The sequence below is a fragment of the Rattus rattus genome, chromosome 10, assembly GCF_011064425.1.
Source record: "Rattus rattus isolate New Zealand chromosome 10, Rrattus_CSIRO_v1, whole genome shotgun sequence".
NCBI classification, from domain to species: Eukaryota; Metazoa; Chordata; class Mammalia; order Rodentia; family Muridae; genus Rattus; species Rattus rattus.
In genome coordinates this window covers 2,674,352-2,686,449 of record NC_046163.1, presented here as the reverse complement: position 1 = coordinate 2,686,449, position 12,098 = coordinate 2,674,352, and positions in this window count along the sequence as shown.

The window sequence follows — 12,098 nt, the reverse complement described above, 5'->3', positions numbered from 1 at the left end:
GAACTCAGAGGCTGCTGTGGCAGCTGGGGGGTGGGGTGGGCTTGGGTTCTGCTACATATATTTTTTTTAATGGTAGAGATCTTGATTTTGCCTATAGGCTTGAGGGAAAGCGATAGTAAAGGGAGGTAGGGATGGGAACATAGAGGAGAGGCGATTAATTAGTGATGGAGTAGGGTTTCCTTCTGAGGAGCTGGCCCGAGAATGACTCTTGTCAGATGGGAACACATACAACACTTAGCTGTGATTGGGAGGAAGGAGACAGGTGGGCAGAGATAGGTAAGACTGACTGTGGGGTGGGGGTGGGGGTAGGCAGAGCTGGCTAGATGGCTCCTTCCCCATTGTCTTCATTTTCTCAGGGTTGGGGGTGGTGGGAGAGGAATTCAGTCAGCTGCTGAGAGTGACTGGAAACCCAGTCGCAGAAGCATGTGGAAGACTCCAGAGTGCAAATTCAGATGAGCATCAATTTGTCCAGTTCCCCCAGTGGCTTGGCATGATAGTTTTCTGGGCACAGGAGCAGAGAAGTAGGTAGATCAATGCAGAGTAGAGGTCAAGTGTGGATACAGCCTAGGACATGGGTATGGGCCCTTGAAGGGATGCAGTGACCAGCAAGCTGGCCACGGTTGCTGAAAGAGGCAGGGCATGGAACAGGCTTAGGAGCAAATTCAGGAGTCTCAGGCTCCGCAGAGAGACAAGAGGCAAGGAGTATGGGTGTTAGAGGAGCCCCATTGGGATCGGAAAGAGGGTCCAGTTCAGTTTCCTGGTCAGACTGGCGCCGGGGGCTAAGAAGTACTAGGTCTTAGGTCCTAGGTACTAAACGTTAGGTGCAGGTAGCTGGAGCAGAGATGTGTTTCAAAGAGCGGAGATCAGTCGAGTGGTGGATAATTTTTTTTTCAGATCAGTTCTGAAATCACTGACAGAGGAGACAGGAGAAGAGGAAAAAGCCGAGAAGAGAACCAAGGCCTGGTCAGTGGAGTGACCAAGGGCTGGTGGGGACAGAGACAGGAGGGGAAGAAGATGGCTGGATAAAACGGACTTTTTTTTTTTCTTTCCTTTTTAAAAACATAGCCAAGTGCCCTCTGAACCAATTGAATTGAACTAAGCGGAACCTAAGTGTTTGTGTTTGCTCCAGGAAAGGCCATGATCAACACCAGCTACTATTGTCTAGAAGAAGAGGAGGATGAAGAGGAGGAAGATGGGGAACAGGAGGAAGAGGAGAGGTAGGGGAAGAGGAGGAGGAGGAGGAGGAAGAGGAGAGGTAGGGGGAAGAAGAAGAGGAGGAGGAGGAGGAGGAGGGAGAGGTAGGGGAGGATGAGGAGGAGGAGGAAGAGGAGGAGGAAGAAGAGGAGGAGGAGGAGGAGGAGGAAGAAGAGGACGAGGAGGAGGAGGAGGAGGAGGAGGCCAAAAAATCCAGGCCAGCGGGACAGACATTGAAGTGGGCTGGGAAGGAGAGACCCAGAGGGCCAGCCGGGTGACTGTGGGCTCTGTGAGTTCCACCCGGCTTTCCTCCCCTGCCTCCACCATGTCAGTCCTCCTCTTCCCTTCTGGGGCCACCAGTGACAGCTTTCTGCTCCAGGACAATGTTCTGGCAGGAAAAAAAAAAAAAATCAGCCATGTCTCTTGGGCTGGCAGCATTCCCAGAGGAGCCAGTGCTGGGGCTTTGAGAAGGGAGCTGAAGGCAGCAGATTCTGGGCGCGCTCCTCTCCAGTGAGCAAGGGCTCATTAGCCAAAGCCATCATCTTCCCAGGTTCATTCTCAGACTCACTTAACAATAACCCAAACTGCCTCTCCACCCTCACGGCAGCCCAGGAGTGCAGGTTGCTTCCTGCCCAGGCAGAGCCCACCCTAACCTCAGTCTTTCTAGAATATAGGTGCCATGCACACAAGTCTTTTCCTTTCCCTTTTTCCTTTCTGGCTTAAAAAAAAATCCACCCTATTTATTTATTTATTTACCTATTTATTGCGTGTGTATGTGAATGTGTGTTTACTTGCTTGCTACAATGCAGGCAGGAATTCCGAGATCAGAGGGCCAACTGGTGGAATTCAGTTCTCTCCTTCCTCTATGTGGAGCCCCTGTGTGAGCCTCAGGGATCAGACTCAGGTTGTCATGGCCTGCGGAGCCATCTCATCTGCCCCCAAAACCCGCCCCACCCCTCACCCATTTTTTTTTTCTTTTTGTGACAAGAACTATGCAGTCCTGGAACTTGCTATATGGACGAGGCTAGCTTCAAACTCAGAGAGCTTCCTGCCTCTCTGCCTGTGAGTACTTGAATCTTGGATTAAAGGCATATGCCACCATACTCAGTCTTTTTTCTTTTTCTTTCTTTTTCTTTTGAGATGGAGTCTCCTTATGCACACCGGGGTAGCCTTGAACTCTCAGTAATCCTCCTGTCTCAGCCTCCCCAGTGCTAGAATTACAGACACCCGCCATACCCAGATTTACACACTGATGCTTCTCTCTGTCTCTCTGCCCATATCTGCCAGGCTAGTCACTGTTCCTGGGTGATGTAAATATTCAGGAGGCACCACCGTGAGCCACTTTCCTGTCCTCCTCCTTCTCTGTGTGGTACTCAGTGTCCCTTACAGGTTCCCTCTCATTAACCTCATCTCTAAATGTTGAAAAGCCTGATCGGCCCCTGCTCTCTACTTTCTCTGTATCCCTGGTCATCCCCTTTGTGGTCGGTCACAGACAGCCTTGTGGTTGTCAGACCTTCCAACCATTGCAAGTTCAGTCACCGCGTCTCTCCGTTCCCAAGGGGCTCCAGTCTCCCGCGTCCGCTGCCTCTCTATCTGGATACCCCGAAGGCTCACTCCACATGCTTAGCATTGAGGTGCTCTTCTCCCTCTCCCAGACTTGCTGTCCTCACAGCCCACCTCCATATCCATCAGTGGTAACTCCTCCTAGTGACTCAGGCCAGGAACCTTGAAGCTACCCCGACTCTTCTGCTCACAGCCCCTAATTATAGCCCATCAGTCAATCCTGTCATGTCTACATTCAAAAGATATCCGGGATCTGACCGTTTCTTACTGCCTCCACCCCTAACACCTGAATCAAGCCATTCTCATATCATGTGCATTCTTTCTTTTTTTTTTTAAATATTTTTTAAGATTTATTTATTAGATATGAATACACTGTAGCTGTCTTCAGACATACTGAAAGAGGGCAGCAGATCTCATTACAGATGAGCCACCATGTGGTTGCTGGGATTTGAACTCGGGACCTCTGGAAGAGTAGTCAGTGCTCTTAACCACTGAGCCATCTCTCCAGCCTGCATTATTTCAATAGCCAATTCCAAACAGCAGCTAGAGTGAGTCCCCAAGAACAGCCAGGCCTAGACAGTGCATGCCTTTTGTCCCAGCACTCGGAAGCAGAGGCAGGTAGAGCTACACAGTGAGTTCCAGGACAGCCAGGGCTACACCGGAAAACCCTGTCTCAATAAACAAACAAACAAACAAACAAACAACAAAAATCCGTCATCGTGACTCAAGACTCTGATACCATTCCCACACTCCTTCCTTCCATTCCGTATAGAATCGAAGTGCAAAGTCACGGCCTCGTATGAGCAGGCCTTCCGGTGCCCTGCTATCCTCTCCCACCCTTCCCCTTGTTTACCTTCTGCCAGCCACACCGGCCTCTTCACTGTTCATCAAACATGTCTGAGATGCCCTCTACGCTTGCTGTTTCCTCTGCCTAGAGCCCGATTCCCCGGGGCTTCCTCACCTTCCTTTCTTAGTATGTCCTTTCTCGAGAACCCTGAATAAAACACACAGCGGACACAGCAGCAGCGGCTGCTCTCCTGCCATCTTTGTCCATAGGCCTATCGTCCTCTGAGACTACGTATTCACTGCATGTGAAGGTTTGAGAGCAGGAACATTTTGTTTTATTCCCAAGTCTCCTGATAGGTAACAGTACCTGATCTGCAGAAGGATTTCCCTGAAACAAACCAGGCTGCAGGGAAACCTTAGAATCTATATCTTCTGGATGTGATACCAGAACAATACCAGAATATGTATATGCACACACACACACACACACACACACACACACACACACACACACACTTTTAAAAACATAAAAAGCTTTTTTAAAAAATAGATCATTATTTGTGTGCACAGACGTTCTTTTTTTTTTTTTTTTTTTTTCTTTTTTTTTTGGAGCTGGGGACCAAACCCAGGGCCTTGCGCTTCCCTAGGCAAGCGCTCTACCACTGAGCTAAATCCCCAACCCCGTGCACAGACGTTCTTACATGAGTCCTGGGATTTGAACTTACGTCCCTCGTGATTGAGCAGCAAGCACTCTTAGGCCCTCAAGGAGGCACACTTTTATTTAAGCAGCTAGTCTGCCTAGGCCTCTGTGATGAAACTGCATCTCCGAGGCTGGCAGAAGTTTCCTTCCTTTCCCTGACTCTCCACTTCCTGTAAGACGGATCAGGCTACCTTGCGTGAGGGGAGCGTGACTGTTATAAACATTAACACAGCACTCGGTAAAAGCCTCTGAGGTGGCTGTTCTTTATAGTAATGTCGTACGATCTTTCTGCGAGTGGGTGAGTCTGGTCATGTGTTTAGATGGTAGAGGTGCCAACTCTCACGGAACTGTCACAGCTCCAGGGTGCTTCCTCTGAGTTCTTCAGGGCCTTCCACGAGAACAACACGAGCCTTAGGTGAGTTGATCACTCAGCCTCTTGAGCAAAGGTTGTAGCTTTCTTGAAAGAGGACCATCCACAAGCCATGGGAAACATGTGCTTTCTCAGCACGTGTAAGAAATGGGTCATTTCTTTTTTTTTTTTTGAACTTTGTATTGTCTGTGACCTTTTCAGTTGTTAGGGACAAAAGCTCAACTAGAACTGGCTGAAACCAGTAAGCATGGGGAATGACAGCCATCTGGGGATTCCAGGGGTAGCGTCATCTTCTGGTCAGCTGGGATCTGGGCAAGTGGGGGCCATGAAGACTAGGCTTTCTCCATCCCCAACTCCACGTCTCTGGCGTTGGTTTACTTTCTAGCTGACTGCCCCTGACTGTCACAGAAGCACCAAAATGGCCTCTGCCTACTTCTTCATGAGGACTCTGGGATCCTTCCGTATAGAGTCTCGTTGCTGTGGTCTGATTCAGAAATTCTTTTTTGACCTAGTATTTTTTTTTTTTTTTTTTTTTTTTTTTTTTCGGAGCTGGGGACCCAACCCAGGGCCTCGCGCTTCCTAGGCAAGCGCTCTACCACTGAGCTAAATCCCCAACCCTGACCTAGTATTTATGATGGAGAAAGGGAAGCAGATTGGCCTGGTCCGTGCACAGCCCTTTCCTTCTGCAAGGAGCTGAGGTAGGTGGACAGACTGACCAGCACACAGGAATGAGCCTGACAGGAGGACAGGGGTCTAAAGGAGACCCACAGAGTTCTTAAGTGTGTGCGTGCCTGTGTGCACGTGTGCCTGCGTGTGCTTGCGTGTGCTCGCGTCTATGTGTGTGTGTTTGTGGGTGTATCGATGTGTGTCTATCACAGTCCCATGTGAAGGTCAGAGGACAACTTGTGGGAACTGGTCTTCTCCTTCTACCATGTCTTGGAGAATGAACTCAGGCCACCATGCTTAATGCAAGTGCCTTAACTACTGAGCCTTGTTTTGTTTTGAGGCAAAGTCTCACTATGTTCCCCTGCCTGGCCTGGAACTTGCTATACTGATAGGCCAGACTAGCCTCAAACTCAGAGATCAGTCAGTCTCTGCTTCTTTAATGCCATGCTTAAAGGCATGGACCACTGCTCCAAGCCAATTAATCATCATATCACCATCACCATCACCATCACCATCACCATCATCATCACCATCATCGCCATCATCATCATCACCATCATCATCCCCCGCATCCCCTGACAGATTCTCTGTTTAACAGTTGTTGATGTTCTGGAACTCATTCTGCAGACCAGACTGCCCTCAAACTCAGAGATCTGCCCGACTCTGCCTCTCAAGTGCTGGGACTAAAGGCCCTGTGCCACCACTGCTTAGCGTACTTTATACCTCTTATTTATTTTTATTTATTTATTTTATATATATGAGTACACTGTCTCTGTCTTCATGCACACCAGAAGAGGGCATCAGATCCCATTACAGATGGTTGTGAGCCACCATGTGGTGGCTGGGAATTGAACTCAGGACCTCTGGAAGAGCAGTCAGTGCTCTTAACCACTCTCTAGCCCCTTTTATTACCTTTTAAAGAGATAAAATGTGGGCTGGAGAGATGGCTCAGCCGTTAAAGTCTAGGCTCACAACCAAAAATATAAGAGATAAAATGTGCTGGGGAAACATACAGTTAAATTCCTGACGCCTTTGACAAAGCACATAAGGTTTTCTTCTTAACATATCAACCTTCCCTCCCTCTTCCCGGTAATTGTTGAACCAAGAGATGTTTTGGTTCCTCATATGTCAATATTTACCATAATTGATAAATAACTAGAAAGCAGGCTGGGGATGTGTCTCAGAGGTAGAACACTTACAGAATCACAATAGGACCTGGGTTCCATTCTGCCGCACTGCAAAATAAATATTACTGACAACACATTACAGTTAGAAAAAGACTTTCAGATCAGAGTTTTCATTTCAGACAATTAAAAAAAAAAAAAGAAAAGAAAAGAAAAAAATCAAAATATCAACCATTAGCTTTTTCTTATCTGACTTAGACTAACTTATCTAACCAAGCAAGACTCTATCTGGGAATGGGGAAATGGCTCAGCCGGTAAACACATTCCCTATTCGGTGCAAGGACCCGAGTCCAAATTCCTAGCACCCAAGTGTGTAGCCTGGTTCGGCTGGTGTACACCTGCCCTGCAGTGCTGGGATGGGAGGAGGTGGCTTTACTGGGGCTTTCTGGCCATCAGCCCAGCCCCCAGGTTCGATGAGAGATCCTGATCGGTGAAAGATCCTGTCCCAAGGGAGTAAGGCAGAAGTGATGACAGGGCAGGACACCTAAGTCCCAGTTCCCTTTGCCTCTGCACAGGATCACCGTGCTCTCTCTCTCTCTCTCTCTCTCTCTCTCTCTCTCTCTCTCTCTCTCACACACACACACACACACACACACACACACACTGGAGTGGAAGGGGCAACAGTCCTCTGAGGAGGCCAGCCCGAGACCGCTCTCCTCAGAGAAGACGCTGGAGCTCTCCACGTGTTCCAAGTAGGTCTCATTTTGTCCCCATTTCCCTTTCCTCCCACCCGCAGCCCAGGCAGCCGCCCTTACTGGTTGCTCAGGTTGGACAGGGAGTGTGCTGGTTGCTGGTATTTTCCCTTAAAGCATCTTGGCAGCAATCCTGGCCGTTTAGATCTTAGGATATCACAGGCTGGGCAGGTGGCTGCCTTCTATCAACAGGATGAGTCTTACAGGTGTTTCACAAGGCCCCGGAAGAGGTCTGTTGCCAGACCCCCACCTTCCCCAATTCAGGGACTAAGGGACACCTACATTCTCTCTGTTTCTTCGATGTGGCCCAATTTGCCACCAAATATAGCTTTTCCTGCTAGAAATGTGCAGGATCTAGGGAGATAAAAGAGTTGGATATTGCTGGTTTCTGCTTCCTTATTCACCTGGAAAATGGACTCGCCGTAGGCCTGGCAGTTAGAGCCGGACTGTGAGGTCTGGCAGAGTTCCTTTCCTCTGTTGGAGGCAGATGATGTAATGGAAAGAGCTCAAGTCTGGGACACTAATGGGCGGGCCCTTCTTAGCCACCACCTTGGCAAGGGACCTTGACCAGCCCTTTCCTTCTTTGTGCCTCAGTTTCCTCAATTTAAGACAAGAGGATCGGCCCCAGAGGCATTTTCGAAGCCAGACATCTATCCGGTGTTTCTTCTGGGTTAGCGACTCACGGACCACCGTAAGTGTCGTTGTCTGTTTTGTTTTCCAAAAAGATCGCCATCGGACGACCCTACTTCTGCGTATTGTTCTGTTTGCTGTGGAAATCCCATTCAAAAGTACAGAAAGTACAGGATTATGATTGGAATTAAGACTCGTCCCAGCTAAGTGCTGTGTCTACGGAGTTAAGACTGGATAACCCCGCCCCTTTGAGCTGTACACAGCGGGGTCAGGGAGACAGATGAGTAACTGGCCATTTCATTGCACCGTGATGAGTACTACTGTAACGTATTTATAAGGCACATGCAGAGGATGGCCGTATAAACCTGGGGTGGAGTCGTCTATGGCCTCTTGGAAGAAGTGTCACTGTAGATCAAGTCTCTCAGACCATGGTGCCGGTTCACCAGACACCTGCTACCTGTTATTCCACGCACCTCATCCCTTAAGTACAGACAATTCTTCCGGCGTCTAACTAGTTATCCCTTGGGTCTGGACGATGATTGGGACAGTGGCCGCTAAATTAGAGACCTTGGAGCAGGTCTTGAGTAGGTCGGAAGGCAGCATGGAATCTGGCTTTTACCCTGGAGGCAGAAGAACTATAGTTTCCCATAGCACTTTATTTTATATTTTCAGTGTGGAATGGTGAAACCTGTATCCAGTTCTCACATGCATATCCTTTTACTCTCGTTTGCTTTTCCTTCCCCCCTTTTTCTTTTTCCTTTCCTTTTCCTTTTCTGGTGCATGTTGGGAAGAATGAGTGGAAGGCCCTGAAGGCGATTGGAGTCTGAGAAACCTCTGCAGTCCCGGAGGGCTTCTTGGAGAAGGTGCCAGGCAGGAAAAGGTGAGGACTAGCTGAACTAGTTAGATTGGCAACTTGGCTTGAAGGGCCTCCTAGATCCCGGGCTGTACTCGGCCGCGCCACCCTTCCCGCGTTCGACCTTTGTTCCTGCACTAACCTCCCACCAACCGAAGTGGTGTTATCACTTCCCCCTTTCTGCGCCGTGCGTGACTCGAGGCTCGCCCTCGGCGCCTGCTTCCCCGGCGGCGCGCGGCTGCGGGCGCATCCCGGGGCTGGGAAGTGTCCTCGGCGGCGCAGCCAGGCCCCGCCTCCAGGGCCCGCAGTTCAAGAGCAGGCTCGGAGCGGCGAGCAGGGGCGCACCTCGGCGCAACCTGCCGGCTCCGGGGGAGCCTCTCCCCGCCGCGCCGGCTGGCGGGAGCGGACGGAGGCCGGCGCTGCCCGTTAGCAGCCGCGGCGGCAGGAGCCTCTTAATTACTCACCACGCTAATTGCCCGGCACTGAACTTCAGGAGCCGGTCCGAAGAGGAGCTCCGGGGCGCAGAGGGGGCGGGAGGTGTCTGGGACCGAACCCCGCCTGGGTTAAGTGCCCGCCCGTTCCCGGCTGGCGGCCAGCTCGTCTTCCGCGGGAGGCCGGAGTCACCGCCGCGGGAACCGGGAGGTGCGCCCGGACCACACCGGACCCCCTCCCCCATCGCCGCCTCTAGGAGGCGCAGAAAGTGGGGGCGCCAGCCTGGCGCGGGGGGCGGGCGCGGAGAGCCAGAGGGGCTGCGGGGACACCGAGATGGCCGATGAGATCGACTGGCTGGACCTGCCAGGCCGATGGACCTACGGAGTGGACCGCGGCGGGAGGATCTTCTTCATCAAGTATGTAGGGCTCTTTCTCGGCCCCCTCACCCACCCCGTTTCCACTTTTTCTTTAAAGTCGTCTGACTTGAAAGGTGACAGGGCTGGGGGTCAGGCTGGGGGTGGTGTTGGAGGGAGGGGGTGGCTGACTAATAAGTTTATCAAGATACCTGTTTGAATGTGACTCCCGCCTTTTCCTCAATGGGGCAAAGTCCAGGAAGGCTCACAGGCTTCCTTCCCTGAGCTGGAGAGGCAGGGCAGGCGAGGTGGCCTTGAGCCTCTTTCCTGACCACCGCACCCTGCAGCAAGGAGTACCTTCCAGCTCTTACATTAAACGAGGCCAGGCGACTTCTTTCCTCCAGACTTGGGCAAACTGACAGCGTATTAGCAGCCCCTGCCTCTCCCACCTGCTTACTGCGGACTCCTGCGGCTCCTCCCCCTGCCTGCTGCTTCCCCGGGTCTGTGGTCAGGAGGCAGAAGAAAGCCCTAGGCTTGAAGAATTCTTTAGGGGGAGGCTTTGCTGCTCTCAGTGATAAATTAGCACCATTCTATTAATTTCATAAACCAAATGGCTGTGGCATAATCTCATTATAGCAAAGTGGCCCTGTTTGGCCCCTCTTTTGGCCGGCTTCTCTGTCATCTTTTGCCAGGAAAGAAATCTCCCAATGATATAGCAAGTGTATATAGCACAGCAGTTTGGACAGTTCCCACACTTGACAGGCTTCCTCTTCCTCAAGATAGCCACTCAGAAAACCTTAGAGCTAAAGAGAAGCTACAAGACAACCCCCGTGCTGTTTCCACGCTGGTCAGTCGTGGTTCCGAGTCAGCCTGAGTCTGAGCCCACTTTCTCTGTTACAGGGGCTCGCCCCATCCATGGTCCTGGTTTGGGGTTTCTGTTCCCACACGTGTGTAGCACTTTCTTGTGTCATTACCACCACCATTTATGATAATTGATGCTGGATTATATTGTCATAGCGGTAACTTCACCAAAGTTCTTGGCCCGGGGTTAGCATCCTGAATACCAGAGCTTCTCCATGGTTAAAATCAGAGTCTCTTCCCTCAGGAGCTTGAGCCTTCAAAATCTGTAAGAATCATCAAGGTTAAGTGTGGTTGAGTACTCTGGGCTCCCAGCTACTTGGGAGGCTGAGGTAGGGGGAATCACTTGATCCGGGAGTCTCCGGAAAGCAAGCTGGATAACGTAGTGAGCCTCTACCTCAAAAATAAATAACAGAACTAAAAATAAGAAAACACTGAGGAGTTTACCTAAAAGACCTTCAATCCCAGCACTCCCGTGGCAGAGCCAGTTGGATCTTTGATTTCTAGGCCAGCCAAGGTTACATACTGAGACTCTGTCAAAAGCAAAACAAAAACAAACAAACAAACAAAAAATACTGGTCCGTCACCCCATTCTTATTCTGAGCAGAGACAGCTCAGTGGTCTGAATTCCCAGGAGCTCCTGATGACTTTGACTTTGCTTCCCGATCTCTTCCTGTTCTTTCCTCTCACTCCACAGTCTAGACACACTGAGCACTCGCTTTATCCTGCAGCACAAAAATAAAACCGATAAGGTGGCGGGAGAAGGCACAGACAGCACAGTGTCTCCTGGGAGGCACTTACTTGTGTGATGCTGACTATGGGACCCAGGAGGAAATTTAAGATCTGGAAGGAGACTGGAGAGGCTGTCCAAAGGCCAAGTGCTGGGCTGATGCTAAAGGGGAAGGGAAGAATGTAGCAGCCCTGGGCAGCCAGAGGCCTTGTAAGGAAGGCAGGGTGGGCTTGAGGCAGAGGTACCTAGAACCCCCTTGGGTCACAGTGGGTTGGAGGCTTTGGGGGTTGCAGAGAAAATAAGACAGGAAAGCAGGGCTGGGCAGTGTGAGGAAGGCCTGATGTGTCATTAGACGAGGGGTTGGGGACTCTATCCTACAGGAGACAGAAAGCCTTAGGAGACTTTACCCTAGGGCTTGTTGTTCTAGGCTCTGCATCCAGGAGGATCCCTCTGGCAGCTGTGAGGGGTGGGTGGGGGTGGGGTGGGGGCTTCAGAAGAGAACACAGTTAGGAAGCTGCTGTGAAACCAGGAAGTCTGAGACAACTGTGGTGACACTGGAGAGGAAAGGGTGGGAGAGCAGGGACTGTCTCTAGGGAAAGGATTAAGTGTGTGGCCAAATGGAGGGAAGGGAAGAGGCAGCTCACAACAGTGTCCTGCTTGAGTTTGATGAAGATCAAGACTAGAAGCCCGACTTGGGGGTGCAGGTAAGTTCGGTGGTTGAATGCTGAACTTGAGGTCCCTGTGTGTCGTCTACAGGGTTGTATAACTGGCTACACCACCTAGTATTTGAGTCAAGCCCGGGCAGAAGAGGGTCCTCTAGGAGTTGTCTGGCAGAGGTGGAACCTCCAAAAGTGTGAGCGAGAGGTCAGGCAGGTCACCGGGCAGCATCAGTATTTAAGGTGAGAGTAGAGAAAGACAAGCCAGGTTGGGAATGAGACCAGGGTGGTCAGAGGTGAGCAGCACCAGGACTGCAGAGGAAAGGAGACAGAGGAGCTTGAGAAGGAATTAGGAAGGGGTGGTCAGCAGTGGTCAGTACAGCAGAAGAGCCAAAGGTTAGGAAATGGCTACCCCACTTAGGCATGAGGGG